Here is an 18713-nt window from a genome sequence, read left to right as displayed (position 1 = left end):
AATTGCCTACTTTCGATCTATCCTTAACTTTTCCATAATTTGATGTTAGAAATGTGATGAAGCCCACACGATTGTTTTCCCATGATCGTCTCAATCAGTACAGCATTTTCATGGACAATCCGCCTCACTCTGAATGGTCCACTATACACAGTAAAGAATTTTCTAGTTAGGAATCTAAGCTTACATGAAAATTAAATGTGTGCAGAGAATACCAGCTGGGAGAAATGGGCAGCCCAATTGTTAGAAACTTAGGTGCTAGTGGCCTCTTTCCCTAACACCAGATTCCGAACAACCATACACAGCACCTCATTATAACTGTCACCACGACAATGACATACTATATATCAGATAGCAGCTAATCTAAAAACTTCGATCACATTGCTGATATTACCTGTAACAGCAGTATAAACGTACCCTATTCCATACAGATCACAATGTTTACTTTTTACATTACGTGTTAAGTACCTGCAATAGTCAAATCACACTAATTAAACTGGACTCATTGGCATTATTACACAACATTTTTTTTAGCAACTGGTTTGTTTTGAGGAAACAGTCCTTTTACTTTAGTGTTCGAAATAAAAATTTGCAAATTTTGCTCTGAGAGACCAGCCTAACAGATTCCATTACTGGTGTTTTATTCTGTGATCAGAAGTATGGTATTTGCACTCCTACATATCAGTAGAGTATATCTGCTACATAGACCATTTTCAGTGCCAGCGGCATGTGTTTTAAGGCAAGATGCTAAGGGCTGATATATTGGATTAGTTTCTCCTATCCATCAATCTATTACGACAAGAAAGAAATGCCAGGATTCCATGCTCTCCTGTCATTCTGATAGTTTCTGCCGTTCCTATCCTCGACTCTGTCTGACCTATGTGTCGTGTCGCCGTTCACACTGTTGCTCTCATTACCCAGTTCCTGTAACAGGTGCTGAAATGACGCGGAATCGTCTAAGCCTCTGCCTGCTATCACTATATCTCTGCGCAATCTCACTGGCAACTTCGTTATACAGATCCTAATGAGCTCCCCAGTTTCGTATGGCACATCCAAAAACCTATTGCGTCACCGCATTTGCTGATAGCACGACACTGGTACTCTTATACCACCTTCGTTACAATTTGGCATCATCAATATGCTTTGCTTAACCTGGTCCTGCTTACTTTTCGACCAGAATTCATTTAAAAACTTGTCACAAAATATCTTGTAGCTACTACAATCTTTAATAACTTCCTGCATTTTCGCTCTAGCCTCGTCCCTCAGATGCTTACACACAATCTTCATTTTGAGGAGCAGTCCCCACGATGAAGGTAATGAATCTTGAAATTGAGACAGCCTTGGACTATACCCAGTTGGGTTTGCCACCTGTTTTATCCGACACAACCGTTCTTCTGACTCTCTGAATTCGTCTTCCTCTTCCTGCCTATTTTCGTTTGGTGAATTTATCTCACTCTCCCTCTGCAATCTACCTGGTGGTGTGTCACCTTCGCTACTGCACACTAATTGCAACTGTGCTAGTTCTTCCCTATTGAAACGTCCCCTTAGAACTATTTATACATATGAAATGTCCACCTAGAACAATTGTACATGACTGTGCTTAACCTGGCACACAATAATTTTAGCGCAACGCAATCTGACTATCAAAAATCCCTGCAAAAGAATGGCCCTGAGTAACATTAAACTACACCTTTCAGAAATCACTTACCACACAAAAATCTTCGTTACTGGAACTACGGCAATACGGCGAGCGCCACTACTGCCAGCTAAATAAAAGATTCAAACTACTGAAGGTACTAACTACTGATAGTCTTAGCAAATGAAAGATTCTAATAGAGAACAAACAATGTATTTACCTCAAGATTCATAATATATACAGCAGTTCATGACATTTTTCAAAACTCCGCCATCTCTCTCCTCACATCCACCACTGCTGGCGGCTCACCTCCAACTGCCCAACGCTATCTGCTGTTCACATCCAGCTATAGCAGTTCATGACAACAATGGCAGGCAACAATGCAAACTAGCCACATACTGCACACAGCACAGCCAGTGATTTTCATACAGAGAGCGCTACGTAACGTTGCCAATAAGAAAACATAAACAGCAAACTTACATAAAGAAAACATAAACAGCCTACTTACATAGCCCCCATGCTCCCCACAAAAAATTTTACAAATGTTTTTGGCCAGTGGCCAATAATGATTTGATAAAATTTTTCATAATTACACTAACAAAGATATCCAATGCACACACTTATTGATACAATGTTGGTCAAAAGCTAAAATTTTCTCACAGTCCATAAAGACAGTCCTGATCATTCATCATAATAGTAATTACAGTTTTTTTCACAAAGTCTCATTAGTAAAAGAAATTGCACACAGAAGTAGTGGATTTCCATGCAGTCTTGAAGAAGTAGTGTTGTCCTTCCAACAGAAAGACAGTGCTGACTCTTGACATGCTGACAGGTAATGGGCCACAACAGAGCAAACCCACAGCAGAGTCAGTTGACGTTTCGAAGAAGATTCGTAGGTAGGTCATCACAGAGCAGACCCACTGCAGTCCTGGTAGAGAGTATTGGTGGGCCACCAGAGGTGCAAACCCACTGTAGTCCTTGTAGAAATTGTGGTACTGGTGAGTCAGCAAAGGTGTAGACCCACTGTAGTCCTTGTAGAAATAATGGTATTGGTGGGGTATCAGAGATGCAGACCCACTGTAGTCCTTGTAGAGATGGCCAGCAGCCATCTGCTGCGACTGTGCAGGTGCACAATCACCATCGAAGAGTCTTGCAGAGAAGATAGCAAGTCCATAAACCACCACTTGCGCACGCACAAAGTTTTTGGGAATTGTCCTTAGAACCAGCAATGCTGTTATCCAGTCCCTTGCTGAATTAGTAACACACGTGCAAACACTAACAGTCCCTACTTCTCACATATTGTCAATATACTATGACCAACAGAAATGTGTGCAGTGAAATGAATGCTTACAAGTTACTGAATTTGAGTAACTGGTGTCAATTACAATTATATAACATAAGAATACAATTACAAAGATACAAAATACATCATTAAAAACATAACAATACAGATAATATTTGTAGTACAGGCTTTACAAAAGAATAGAAATAAACATATACATCAGTGTTACAGGAATGATGACATGAGTACATACATAAAAGATCAGAATCACTTTTGAAACGTCAACTTCACACATGAGCATTAAAACAAAACAGAATAAATAAAGTCTAAGCATCTTTACAAAGAAAATAACAGAGTATTAGAAAAATTCTACAACATAGCTCTCATCAGCTAAACACATAAAGACAGGAAAAACACAAATACACACGGGTACCCAAACACATAGTGGGATAACACAAATGGAAAGGACAACACACAATTACATATTGGGAAAAAGCAGCAAAGAGGAAAGGACAGGGTTTCTTTTACTGCAGTATTTTGCTTGGAGATCTCTCTTCATTCCATAGATCGTTCGTCTTATTTCAACCTTTGCTTCCACCAAAAATTCTATCTAAGCATGCTTTCTGTATTTGTATGTTCACACATTGCTTACCTCATCATTTATTTCCAAGAAAATCCTACCTATACCTCGTTCCTGTATTCTATTCATATTTCTTTCAAAATAATTATTTCTGATTGTACAATACTCATTGGGGCCCAAATCTTTCTTCGCAATGCATTCTTTACCTATTCTCCATAGTCAGTTTCTTATATAGTCTACCCCCTCTTAAGCTAACTTAAATCTACTGAGCTCAGATATATATACCAAGGGATGAGGCAATGCAGCATCACAACAAATCAACACAAACAGAAATGACAAAAAATGCAAATTGGCAAAGCTAGCAGCATAAATTAGCAAAGCAAGTGCAATATTACAACTAATATAAGGCAATGCAGGAAACAAGAAAAACTAGCTTAGAAGAGTAACACAAAGTCAAATTCAGTAACCCTATGCCTGACAAACAGCAGCAACTTATACCTAAACATGACATAGCGCAAGCAGAAAAAATATTACAGGAAAAACAACAATGCAGACAAGGGAAATGTCTATTCACATCTTAATGTCTATGTAATTAAAGTGGTGCACCATAACAACTTATTGTAAAAAAAATATTACCATGTACTTGAAAAGAAAATCATGTTTTACTGTTACGAGTTCCTTCGTATTGTTCTTTCCTTTCCAAGTGCTCCTTTTTAAAGAATGTGGATCATAAAATAATTATTTAATAGATCTGTTGACAGAAAGTGTTCACATTAGCAAATGCATTTTATTTTATAAAAGCAATGCTGCTACACAGCTGGAAACCAGACATCAAATGAAATAAGCAATTACGCAAACCAAAGCATAAAAATGTCATTCAGGAGTCATGTGACATTTCATTTCATAAGTTAATGGCTCTCAACTCTCGTACAAAGACTCTTGTCATAATCAGGTGTGCAGATGTAAAAATATTTCTTGTCATTTTGTTAGGCATTTCAGTAAATATCATAAATTTTTAAGTAACGAGGGTGTCGCATTAGCGATGAAAGGCACATCCTAATGGTTTATTCTCCAGGTGTTTGACACAGCTGTGTGCCCACAACGCATTACAAAAATCATATGTTTTCAAGTAACGAGCGTGTCGCATTAGCGATGAAAGGCACATCCTAATGGCTTTCTTTTCTACCTGAGCGTCTGAAAAGGCTTGTTCTCCAGGTGTCTGACACACCTGGGTGCCCACGTCGCATTATGTGCAGGTGGTCACTTAACTTTCTTACGGAAATATTTACGACAGCAGTTTCCGCTACAGTGACAGTCTCATATAAAAACATTTCATAGGTCAAGAATTTTATTGACATAAACATACCTCAACAGCATAATACACATCGTCGTCGTAAAAATAACATCATAACACCTCAGTCAAATGTCAAAAACGTCGTAGCTTCCTCCAATGATTTCAAAACCTAAAGAAAATTCTCTGCTCATTTCAGTAGTGTCATCTACCTCAAACGTACTTTAAAAATTATACTCCCTTACCAAATACATCATTCAAAGTTCTCATAGTATCACAATGGTTCCAAAAAAATATGAACAGTGCACAAAGTACAGACAAAGTACAATTTCTTAAGTGTGAAGTAATCCAACTCTGTAATTGCGTAAACATGTGTCACTGACGTAGTAAAAGGATGTTTGTTTCTCTGTTAAATGATCAGATAGGTGTGTAATTTATGTGTTAGAGAAATATGGTACCGATGTGTAAAGTTGTATAAGCAAATACCATATTAGCTAGGGCTCCTTGTGCTTGCCAAACACATGGTACACAAAGTAGGCGTGTACCCCCCTGAGGTTTATTGTAATTGTATCCTCAGGTATTACAGCTTACAGCAATGAAATGAAATGTGTCACGAAAAACTTTCTTTGTAATTCAAAAATCTCTAAAAATAAATGTCTTAAGTACAAAATTAATCACTCAAATACGTGTCCAGTAGCGCTAAATGTGCGTCTTGCTCTAAGATAATCTCTGGGGAGTGTCGTAGTTATTGTCCTCCGAAAGCTAAGTTCTGCAGAAGTCAATGTACTTACCTCATGATACACAAAAGTGAAATGCTTTGCGTATAGATATTGCCGTGATGAGGAAAGTACTGTGCTGTAACGTATTGTTGTCCTACGGAAAAGGCTGTCTCCTTGTAGCAATAGCACAAAAGTCACCACTAAAACATGTTTTACTTTACAGAAGAATTCAGAAAAACTGTGCAGATATTATCTTGTTCATGAGCAATGTCCTTTAAAGATGTGGTGATGACGTTTTCAAAGGCGACTTTCTGAATGTAAAGAATACTGAAATTTTTCTCGAGGTTGCCTTCTGTGTTACTTTTCTCAAGCCCAGCCGGTGCGCGTGACAGCGCGTCCGCAACAATGTTCTCCTTGCCGGGAATGTAGACTATTGTGAAGCGGAATTCTTGCAGAAACAATGCCCAACGTTTTAACCTATCATGATTTAATTTTGAAGACATAAGAAATTGTAATGCACGATGATCACTGTATACTTTTACGTGCTTACCAGAAAGAAAGAAACGGAATTTGTTAAATGCCCAAACGATAGCTAAAGCTTCTAATTCAGTAACGGAATAATTTTTTTCAGATTTTGTTAGCACTCGGCTAGCAAAAGCAATGGTTTTCTGAACAGTAATGTCATCTTCTATGGCTTCTTGAAATAAATGGGCACCAAGACCAACTTTGGAAGAATCAGTGCTAAGGCAGAAATCTTGTGACAGATCTGGATGAGCTAGTATTGGCGCGTGAAGTAACGCTTCTTTCAAAGAATTGAATTCCAACTGTGCTTGTTCGTCCCAGTTCCAAATAGTATTTTTTCCAGTGAGAGAACAAAGTTTTGGTGTAACTAGAATTTGCATATTCAGAAAACGACGGTAAAAATTTACGAGACCTAGAAAACTGCGGACTTGTCTTTTTGTGGATGGAACAGGAATGGCTCTGATTGCTTCTAACTTTTCTGGATCCGGCTGAATGCCTTCAGAAGAAATAATATGTCCCAAAAACTTCACCTTTGACCTACCGAATTCAGACTTTTCCAAGTTAACTGTAATTCCAGATTCTGCAAAAATACGTAACAAACTGTTGAGGATGCGGTTATGTTGTTCCCATGAAGCTTCTGCTATTAGGATATCGTCCACATATAAAGTGATGTGACGTTTTAAGAACTCAGGTAATATAGAATTTAACCCACGAATGAATGCTGCCGAAGAAATGTTCAAACCAAAAGGAAGTTTCCGAAACTGATAACAAACGCCGAAACAAAGGAAAGCTGTGTATTTTCTGCATTCTGGATGAATTTCGATCTGATAAAAGCTGGATCTGAGATCAATGGAAGACAACACTTTTACACCATTAAAATTTTGAAGAAGTTCTTCCATCGTCTGCGGCCTGTCTGTTTCAGGAATGATGATAGTATTGATTTGTCTCGAATCTAAAACAAGCCTGATCGATCCATTCTTCTTCTCAACAACATGTAATGGGTTGTTGTATGAGCTTACTGCAGGCTCAATAATGCCCTCGACAAGCATAGATTGTATTTCTGTTCTAACACGGTCCCTATAATGCGCCGGAATTACGTAAGGTCTAACACAAAATTTAGTATGCTCACGAACGCGAAATTGGTATTGAAACCCCTTGATTGTTCCTGTTTTGTGAGTAAAAACTGTGGAATGTGCTTGTAAAATCTCAAAAAGGTCCTGCCTATCAGTGTCATTACAATTCTCAATTGTTTGAATTTTATTCTGAATTAACTCATTAATTTCAAATATGCCGTCGATGTCATCCCTGTCAGTACTTGCAGAGTGATTGTTGGTGTCTAGTTCCGTAGAAAATTCCGAACTGTTGTCTAACAGAACGTAAAGCCGATTAATTTCCTCATCATGGTTTGAGAGCCAGTCTTCAAATTTCAAAGCTATTGACTTACCTTCTTTCTCTAAACTTATTTCAGCATCGTGAAAGCTTAAGATTGCTTTGTATTCATTCAAAAAGTCTACTCCCAGTATAATTTCCGTCGACAATAATGGAACAATAAGGAAGTTCATAGAGAAGCTGTGGCTTTGACAAAAGAATTCTAAGTTGGTTTGTTGGCGTACATCTACACTTTTTCCAAAGATTGCACCTTGTAATTTAATCTTACGTAACGGAAGTGTGGGGCAATCGTTCGCTTTGTTGCATTTGCTAAAAGCTGTTTCGCTAATTACTGAAATGGGACTGCCAGAGTCAAGTACTGCCGTAAATTTTACGTCATTTACAGTAATATGAATCACAGGATATGCAATGGTGTTACGTGTTACGTCGTGTTCCTGGAGTAAGATGTCCCTAATGTCTTCCATTTTTACGTAATTACTAGCTACGGCAGCTGCGTCATCAGTTTCATAAGTACGTCTTGTGGCTGCCAGTGGTGTGAGTCATCGCCTATTGTCTCTTTGTTGGCGCGCGTCGTTATTGGGATTTGGAGACCTAACTTCTACAAATTCATCGTGACGAGAGTGCTCTCCTCTGTTTAAATCTCGCCAGTTCTGATGCAATTCAGGTCTGTCGTTACGATCATATCGTCTGTCGTCATGTCGGTAGTTTCCATAGTTTCTTTCTTGTCGGTCACATGGTGGAGAATTTCTCCTTGAATCGTAACTACGCGCTGGACCGTTGCGTCTAAAGTTATTCTGTCTCCCTTGATAATAGTTATTTTGGTTCCCATATTGTCTGTTTCTCTGATTGTCTCTGTGATAGTCATTACCGCGGAAAGGTGATCTTTCCCTGTAACTATTACTCTGCCAGTGGTTGTCATATGGGTGGTGTCTGTTTTGGTCACGATTTACGTTATAAGAATAGGTTTGTCGTGGCCATTTATTGTTTCTGTCGTCACGGAATTGTGACGGATGTGACCTGTAGTGATTGTTTTCCTGTTTTCGCATCCCGCGACTGTCTGTGTCAATTTCCAGTTCTTGTAACAGTCCCTGAAAAGCTTCAATGTCGTCTTTGCAACGTCCTGCTAAAATAATATGTCTCAAATGTTCAGGCAGTTTGATTAAGCAAATGCGGATGAGTTCTGAGGGGCTGTATGGGTTTGACAGGTACTGATTCTTGTGCAACATGTCTTCAAAATATTTCACAAGACTGGAAAATTCAGATTGTTCGAAACGTTTCATCATTATGATGTTATGTTTTACGCGGTCTTGTGTGGCTTGAGACCAATATGCTGAGAGGAAGGCATGGTAAAATTCTCCTTCACTGTGGCAATCGTGAATGACCGATCGCATTCTTACAGCTGGTTCATTCTCCAAGTAGCCACACATAAATTCTAACCTGTGCTCCAATGACCAGTTGGGAGGAAAACAATGAGAGAATTGATGGAGCCATGCTTGTGGATGAATGTCGTTGCCAATATTCTTAAATGTTTTGAATTTACGTGTAGTAATGAACAGCTTATAGTCAAAGTCATCATGTCGGCGAGTCACATATCGGTCATTGTTACGTCGTGTCGGCGGTTCCATCTCAAAATTCGGTGCACCTTGCCAATTCCTTTCATAATTACCGAAATGCTCTGTGTTATTATTTTGTGGCTGTTCCGTATTTCTATGTCCCTCTTCCCTTATTGGGGCGCGAGTGTCCTCTGAAATACGTAATTCTTGTATTACCTGTGTCAGCTGATCTTGTACTTCCCGCATTTCTCTTTTGTATTGCGTATTAATTTGATTCTGATTTTGTTTGAATTTTCTTATTTGTTCATACTCTTCTGTGTCAGTGAAGGCTACGGGTCTTGTGTCATTTAGATCATCATCTACCTTTGTAGATAAGTTAGTGACCTGATCCGAAAGTTCAGCTACTTTCTCCGATAGTGAACACATTTCCTCAGTGTGTTTTTCTGAACCAAGTTTCAGAGTGTCCATTTGTGTTGAAATCGAATCTACTGTGTTCTTTAAGTTTTCCTGAGTTTTTGCCAGTTGCGTAACCGAATCGGTAGATGCAACTGAGTCAATTTTAGCCCACAAGGTCTCACGATTTTCATGAACAATGGTTTGCAGCTCTTTTATGGCTGCTTCGTGATTCTGTAATGCATTTTCATGCCGCGAAAAAATAGGCTGAAAATGCTCACAAATTTGTGTTTTTACGTCATTACAGACTTTTTGACATTTCGATTCAATGTTATGTAATTCAGTAGTTAAATCTTCACGTGTTTGTTCAAGTGTGGTGTCTAACTTTTGAAGCTTTTGCTGTGTTTGTCTCTGATTTTGTTCCATTGTGTGTAACTGTTGCTGTGTTTGTTTCTGGTGTTGTTCCATTGTGTCTAACTTTTTAAGATTTTGTTCCATTGTGTCTAACTTATTAAGATTTTGTTCCATTGTGTCTAACTTTAGGAGATTTTGTCCCATTTGTTGCATTAATTGTAATAACAATGCATTAGTGTCTGGAATCTGTTCCTCTACGCTTTTCGGCAGTGCATTTGCACCAGCAACATTCACATTTTGACAAGCAGAAAATGTGTCTTGACTCATTTGAGAAGACGGTGAGGACGCAAAACCTGAATCTACAGTATTTACAAAATTGTGTCCTATCATTTCGGATTCCTGAGGCGAGCTGTTGCCGACCGATCGATCGATAATGCTTCCCTGTTCACTACCTGTTTGACTGTCTACGCCATTGTTTGACGCCCGCTCCATTTCCCTATGCACAGTTACCAAATTACTACTTTGAACATTAGTTAACTCATTACACAGTGGCGCTAACACATTGCTTTCGTCTTCACTGTCGTTTCTCATTTTACTTTGGAGCCGAGTGTTACGTTTTTCACACGCCATTATTGTGACAATATTTCACACGATAACACAGAAAAACACAATTTGAAGAGCAAAAATAAGAGAACACATTAACATAGCACTGAAAATAATATCTAGTTAATTGCAGCTGCGAAATACTTGGTGCAAATCTACATGCATACCACAACTGTTTTACAGTACAACAATGAAAGACTGCAACTACAAAGGAGATTCTCTCTACAATTACGCGCTAGCTATAAACAAAAGCTACACTAAATACACAAACTACAAGAAAAAATCAGAAGATTCCAGTGAGGTATCCTAGGCTAAGGGTCGACATATGAAACGTCCCCTTAGAACTATTTATATATATGAAATGTCCACCTAGAACAATTGTACATGACTGTGCTTAACCTGGCACACAATAATTTTAGCGCAACGCAATCTGACTATCAAAAATCCCTGCAAAAGAATGGCCCTGAGTAACATTAAACTACACCTTTCAGAAATCACTTACCACACAAAAATCTTCGTTACTGGAACTACGGCAATACGGCGAGCGCCACTACTGCCAGCTAAATAAAAGATTCAAACTACTGAAGGTACTAACTACTGATAGTCTTAGCAAATGAAAGATTCTAATAGAGAACAAACAATGTATTTACCTCAATATTCATAATATATACAGCAGTTCATGACATTTTTCAAAACTCCGCCATCTCTCTCCTCACATCCACCACTGCTGGCGGCTCACCTCCAACTGCCCAACGCTATCTGCTGTTCACATCCAGCTATAGCAGTTCATGACAACAATGGCAGGCAACAATGCAAACTAGCCACATACTGCACACAGCACAGCCAGTGATTTTCATACAGAGAGCGCTACGTAACGTTGCCAATAAGAAAACATAAACAGCAAACTTACATAAAGAAAACATAAACAGCCTACTTACACTATGTTTCCAACTTATTTCTGATTGCGCCTCTTTAAGCTGTAATAGTGATTGTATCCCCCCTGGTTGGCATAAACCTCTCGCTGCGTACTGTCAGAGCCTGTCTCGCCTCTTATATTGATCTTTTCTACATCTGCACTAATCGTATTCATTCTGACCACTACCTCTTTGATTTGCTCATCTGGCAACACGTCCCTATGTTCTGTAGTATCACTCTCTATTGCAATTATTCGTACCTCCAAATTATTGGCTTTTTCTTTCACAGCGTCACATACTTGTTTCAACGCACCCAGATTCTTCTCTCCCTCATCTACCCGATTATTAACTGCGGGCAGACGCTCATCGCTAACTGAGTGTAGCTTCCTCATTGCTTCTTTATTCCCTTATCCCTTGCCTCCAATCTTTCCTTATTATCTCTGTCCATCGCTTCCAATCTTTCCTTATTTGGTTCCAATCTTTCCTTAGTCTCCCTATCCATCACTACCAATCTTTCTTTATTTTCCCTATCTCTCTCCTTATTATCTTTATCCAACGCTTCCAATCTTTCCTTATTATCTCTATCCATCCTCTGTAAAAACTGCAGTAGCACATTGTCATTTGCTACTTTCGGTGCGCTCACCTCGTTCGCCTGAGAAACCGTAGCCTCGCCAAGGGTAGCTTCACTTTCACTGCATACCTGACCTAGTCCCGGCTTGACCGCGTCGTCAGGAAAAGCCCCCGTTTGTGGACAAACCCCGCCGCTTAAAGGATCACCTAGCCGCAGTCCGCTGAACAATTCAACCCCTTCCGAGTGTTTGTCGTTCTCGCTCATTAACCCATGGTCAACAGCTACTTCCTGCTGCACTGCTACGTTCAACCTAGAATCACTATTCTCCATGATGACTACGCTTTTCGACTGCGACCTAGTTACTACAACATTAAGCAAAAAAAATTATACAACCATCATCCAGCTTTGGGCGATATAGCAAATAATTACATAAAAAAATAAAAGACCCTCACCAATCCAGAAAGAAATTGCAAACAAAAAAAATTTTACTTCTTAGCGCTATCACAATTTATTCCATCAAATAAAAAAAATTTGAACAGAAAACCCTAACAGCAAAATATCCTGGCAAAATATCCTGGCAGGGTCGAAATTATGAGAGGCACCCACGTGCCTTGCTCATACTGTGGCATCAAGCAGTCAGGCTTGCAAGATGAGTGGTCTGCCAAGCGAGTGGATTCATTCTTATTTATCGAGTAACATGAACTCTCGTACTCACAATTTAGTTACAAATTATCCTCCTGTATGAATAATACGCAACGGAAACACGCATCTGACTATCAGTAATTTACAGAACTCTGACTGTTCACTACGCACTGGAAATACCACATTTTCTTTCCTTTTTATTTAACGGCTTTTATCAACACGTGGCCATCGCACTGAATATGAGTGGCGCACACATTATAAATTCTGGATATCATGACAACATACAATTCGAATGAAAAGGCCACCAATCTTTTTCTTTCCACTATCTTATTTATTCCGATAAATTCTATAACCTAAACACACAAATTCTATAACCTACAACAATGTCCGCCCCGGTAGCTGAGTGGTCAGCGTGACAGACTGTCAATCCTAAGGGCCCGGGTTCGATTCCCGGCTGGGTCGGAAATTTTCTCCACTCAGGGACTGGGTGTTGTGTTGTCCTAATCATCATCATTTCATTCCCATCGACGCGCAGGTCGCCGAAGTGGCGTCAAATCGAAAGACCTGCACCAGGCGAACGGTCTACCCGACGGGAGGCCCTAGCCACACGACATTTCCATTTATACCTACAACAATAACACATGAGAAATTCCGCCCAGTGGGCATGGCTAAACATTGGTGATTCTCTACCTTATGGTCTCATAATTATTTAACGCTACAGTGCACTTTCTGGATAGGATGGTGGATCTTTTATTATTTCTTACACTTCGACTCTCACAATCATCATCACGAAACTTACCTCCAGACCGAGCAGTACAAAAGGAACACGCATAGCCCACTAATCTTTTGAAACTACCTCGCTACTCTCCCATGCAAACCACACATACCCAAATTACATGACATACACCACACTACAATATGAAATACTACACAGGGAATAATCACAACATTATCACTTTCAGCTTAATATTTATCCCAGTTTCACATGACACTGCCCCACTTCATAATTCTACTTTCCTACTATGAACTCTGGAGACATATGCACGTCTTCCTGTGCAATGCAAGCCAAGTGGTGTTGCTAGATAGACGGCTGACTCACCTTGCTTCTCTCCCAGAGTTTGAATCTAGCGTCACACGGAATCATATCACGCAAAGTAATATTAAGAACGTATTCATCACACACGCAAGTCCTCAACTGATACCATGGACGAGTACTTCTCTTTATCTTTTGTCTCATACACAGTTTGAGACTCACACAGTACTCACCACGTGGAAGTACTCGTCTCTAATTTCAAGTCCTGCACACGCCATTTCTTAAATATTTCAACTTATGGTACACACGCTATTTCTTAAATATTTCAACTTATTGTACAAATGCTAGTAATTCAGCTTAATTTAAGCACACGGAAGTATTTCAACTTATTGCTACATGTGGTTTCATTGTGACCGTTGGTCACTTCCAAAGATTAATACAATCCCATTAATATTACTTGCCTGACATTTAATTCTCCCCACAAGGTTCCTGAAATAGAGAAATTATTATTTCAGACTACTCTTAAATATTCCACATGCATACCATGTCTCCACTCTGTTGTCTTTACGGAGCACAACTAAGACAGGTCTTAACAGCACAAGATCCAGCGGCAGAGTGCTGAAACATGGCCGTTCTTCAGGTCCTCTCACACCTCTGTCGAAGTGGGGGAGCACCTTATTGCCGTATCGGTCAGCCACATTTCAGGCGCTCAAAGCTCAGGTAAATTTCATCTCTTTGGTCCCACCAAAGATGGCCAAACGATCGTCTCAAAGATGATCATATATTCACATTCACTATCTGCGGTTAGCAGACGACCATACATTCATTCATTTCACAGATCTCACCAAACTCGATGTAGGGATTTATTTTGAGGGAGTGCACATGTGATCAATTAAATAAACAAATTGTCATTCTTTCCCACACTGGTATCCGGCTTCGCTGTATTAATTGAAATTGAGTTACTATTAGAAAAAATATGTTGTTCAGACAAAAATAATGAAGTATGTTGTACCTATTTTCAACGTCGGGCAGTACTGCACCCTTTCATCGTTATCAAGTGAAACAGTTCTGCTACGTAATTATCGATGAACCGCTTGTTTGATTTTCCGTCATACATTGGATAATCCGTTCCATCAGTTCCAATAGATTCAGATGAAGCCATCCATCGCCAATATTTATTTCAGTTTCTGTATCCTTATTTGGAGCATTGAAATTATTTTTAGTCTTCTCTTTCACAGGGAATGAGTAGAATTGATCACTCTCAATTTGATTCATGACGCAGTCAAACACTGCTCTAGCTGTCGCTGATTTATTCAGGAAAAAATTTAAGACATTTCAAAAGAACTGTTACAGTTGCCCCATTAAAATCCACTAAATTATCATTTTCGTCAGTTATAGTAATTTGTAAATCCTGAATTGGTTCAAAAATTGACACATGAACAGGAAAATGTGGTTCGTGAATTATTGGCCCACCAAATTCTGCAATAGGCTTGAATGAGGCGATAATATTAGTTTCTCTGTGACAACGATCAGCATGCTGTACAAACATCCCATCAGCAAGCTTGGAATTTATATTGATCAGTGCAAACGGAATAACTTTGGGGGCGTCCTTAGCCACAGCCTTTTCATTAGCCTCAACAATCTGGTTACTGAAACCAAGCATACTTCCAGCTCTTTTTTTTATATCCATACACAATTTTACATCACTCTCAATAGTAGCTCTGCTTAAAATTTCATCTGCTTTAATGTGAATATTAGGCTTTCTCGAATTAATAAATTAAGTTTTTCAAACTATACTTACCAGTTGGAATTTCTATCGTTTCTCCATAACAGTAAAGTTTATTATTTCTCGGTGTAATATTCGGAGTTAGAAAGTTTGAATAAAAACCAACCAGTGCAACATTACTAAAGCTGTCTCGCATGGATACAGTCAATCTTTTTTTGAGGACAGATGACTTACCACTCAGTTGAAATAACTGAACCATTTTAATGGCTTTTTAAAAAAAAAAAATGAGGAAAAATGACTGAGAGCCAAAAATAAGACTTCCAGAGAAGAAGTCGAAAAACAAACATGGTAAGCTTTTATCAAATTCTGTTAGATGTGCAATAATTGGGCCGAGCGGATGTGGAAAGACTACATGAATGGTCGACAGTTATATTCTAGCTCCTAGTTGTTTGAACTGAAATAAAATTAATCATCCATATGTTTACTCTAAAAGTTTAGACCAGTCAAAAGACTCAGAATTTATAAAAATAAGCAAAAAAATGGAGGACAAGCGACAGCAGTCCGAAAGAATGGCTACCTTTGTCGACAATAACGACGACATAGTCCCATTGGATCAGCTTCAAGACAATTCAGTTGCTGTTTTGGACGACTTCATTCTTGAGAACCAAGATATCGTTAGGGAATATTTTACGAGAGGCAGACACAAAGGAATAGAATGGTTTTACTTAGCTCAAACGTACTGAAAAATACCTAAAGACTTAGGCAGAGAAAACTTTATTTTTTTAAATATTTTCAGACAGAATGACACAAATCTAAATCACACTTATCACGAGTTCGTTGGTGGTGATTTGAAGTTTGATGAGTTTAAAGAAATGTGCAGCACATGTTCGAATCATGACCTCGAGTTTTTTACGATAGACGTGACTAGGAAGCCGAACGCTGGCAAGTTCAGAAACAAAATACAACATTTTATTAAATTTTAATCTATTAAATGAAAGATAAAATTGCATATCTATTAGACCACAGTGACGATGTTTTATCAGAATATGTAAGCGAATTTAAAGAAGCTCTTGATTATTTGCAAAAACATGAAAAATTAGCTAAGGTTGGCGAACATTACAGCAATTGTGTGTGGTCTGATAATGATGCTACATGTGGTCCAGACACATGTGGTTGTTATCATTTTGATAAATGCATGTTTAGAATACGTCAGCTAATTAAATTTTATCATGAACGTAAACGTTCCTCTTGAACGTTGAATACGTACAACACAAACGTCAGAAATGTTGAATTAATGTTTTTCGTCCTTAATAACTGTTCGCAAAACACGATGAGTTTGTTAAAAAAGCCAAACGAAATAGAAAGAAAGCTGAAGAACTGAAAGAGCACTTCAAGCTTTGGAAAAAACAGCCTAGAACCGAGTACGAGAAATATAAAAGAGAGGACCAACCGGTTATGGACGCAATCGAACAAGTAAAACAGGGAATCGAGGGTTTGGGTGATAATGTTTTGAAAGAGGTTGAGGGAAACAGAGAGGTTGAAGACCAGATGATTCCTTGTCGTCACCACACAGACCACTTTGGAGATGAATGCCCAGTTAGACAACTACATGATTCGTCTGACGACGCTCCTGGCAACTATGACTACACACCAAGTGAATCAGAAATTCAAGACGTGTTGAAACTATGAAGAAGAGAAAGGAGAGGAATATGTTAAAAAAATTAGAGAGGAGCGAAAGACGAAGTCTGATGACATTTAAAAAAATAAACGTTAGTGAAAGAATGTTGAAGTGTATTAACCACAGCGAAGATCCAACTTTGGGATTAAAACCTGTTGGTGCATTTAAATTTGTTGGGTGTAATGCTGTGGATTTCGATGGCGATAAATTAGAAATTGGTGGAAGAGAATATGAGGGCAGAGATGGACTAAGGAATCTCTTAACTAAAAAACAAATTACTATGGATGATCTGAATGATAAATTAGATGGTGAAGATTTATCAAATGATGCGGATATATTATACCATTCAGGAGCATTATATTCTGAAACTAACCAAAATAAAATGAAATCAAATAGGGGTAAAAAAAGTACAAGAAACTGATAAAAAAATTGCTAGTATCTATTTCCCGAAAGTATATCAAGTACCATCACATTCATAAATAAGTTCGGCTGAAAGCAGTTTCGCTGACGCTGAGAAGATGGAGTAAAGGGTCAATTAAGAAATATACAGAAAAACCGGTCGAGTATGTCTGGATGAACGATGTTCGGCAATTAATAGACAGATTAGCAGTTATTCACGGTGAAGAAGTAGCGGAGAATAAAAATTTTCACAGTGAAATAATTGGCATAACGAAGATGCTGAGGAACAAATTTAGCGACTTCATCATCAACAATCCTAAGGAGATTCCATACTTGGTCACATTTTTGAACTATCTTCTACACACGTTCTGGACAAGCGAAAAACATGGGAAGGGCCTAGTAAACACTGTGGTCAGCAAATTGCCGTGCGAAATGCGTCTTCCAGGCTACTCGTACTGTGGCCCGGAAACTAAACTGGAGGAGCAACCAGCGCGTGGTGACCCGAGAATTATCCAGTAGATGAGGATATTGCCTACAGAGATCATAAGGATTTAGAAAAAAAGGCTTGAAGCTGATAAAGAAGTACAGCTAGCTGCGAAAGAAATAATGCACGCAAGTGATGCTTCAGCGGGTGAATAAATGTCTGCAGCTGCAGTTTGGGGATGAATGTATGGAAAGAGAAAACCTGGAACGGGACGCAGTCCGGAGACTGCCACACTGCGTCTGCTTCGGCCGGCGCTGGCTTAGGCGTGGATGACAATGGTTGAGGACTTTAATCTTTGTAAAGTTTTTAATCTACATAACTGAATAGCTTCTCGACCGATTATACTGCGCTACCTAGTGGCAAAACAAGGCCAAAATCAATAAAATTTAAACTGAATAATGATCAACTAAATGCCATAGAATCATTTTTAACCGATGCACAAAAGAGAAAGAAACAGAAAGCGGCAGCTACAGATGGTCGTAATTTACTCATTACCCTAGGTATTCCTGTTGTGAAAGAGATCATTGATTTTCTAACAGAAAAGAAGCAAGGAAAATGAGTAACACAACACGGGGATGGATTCCTTCCGCTACTCTTGGCTGCGTTACCATATCTAGCAACTGTTGGCTCACTTGCTGGCGTTTCTGCAGCAATCGCAAATGCAGTCAAACAAGAAGAAAGCTTCCAGAATGATATTTTCGCTCTGCAGCGGAGTGTGCGCTGATATGAAACTTCCTGGCAGATTAAAACTGTGTGCCGGACCGAGGCTCGAACTCGGGACCTTTGCCTTTCGCGGGCAAGTGCTCTACCAACTGAGCTACCCAAGCACGACTCACGATCCGTCCGCGCAGCCTTACTTCTGCCAGTACCTCGTCTCCTACCTTCCAAACTTTACAGAAGCTCTCCTCCGAGGTTGTGAGTGGTGCTTGGGTAGCTCTGTTGGTAGA

This window comes from Schistocerca cancellata, chromosome 11, assembly GCF_023864275.1.
Source record: "Schistocerca cancellata isolate TAMUIC-IGC-003103 chromosome 11, iqSchCanc2.1, whole genome shotgun sequence".
NCBI lineage: Eukaryota > Metazoa > Arthropoda > Insecta > Orthoptera > Acrididae > Schistocerca > Schistocerca cancellata.
The sequence above is the reverse complement of the archived record's forward strand: the minus strand, read 5'-3'. Positions refer to the sequence as shown.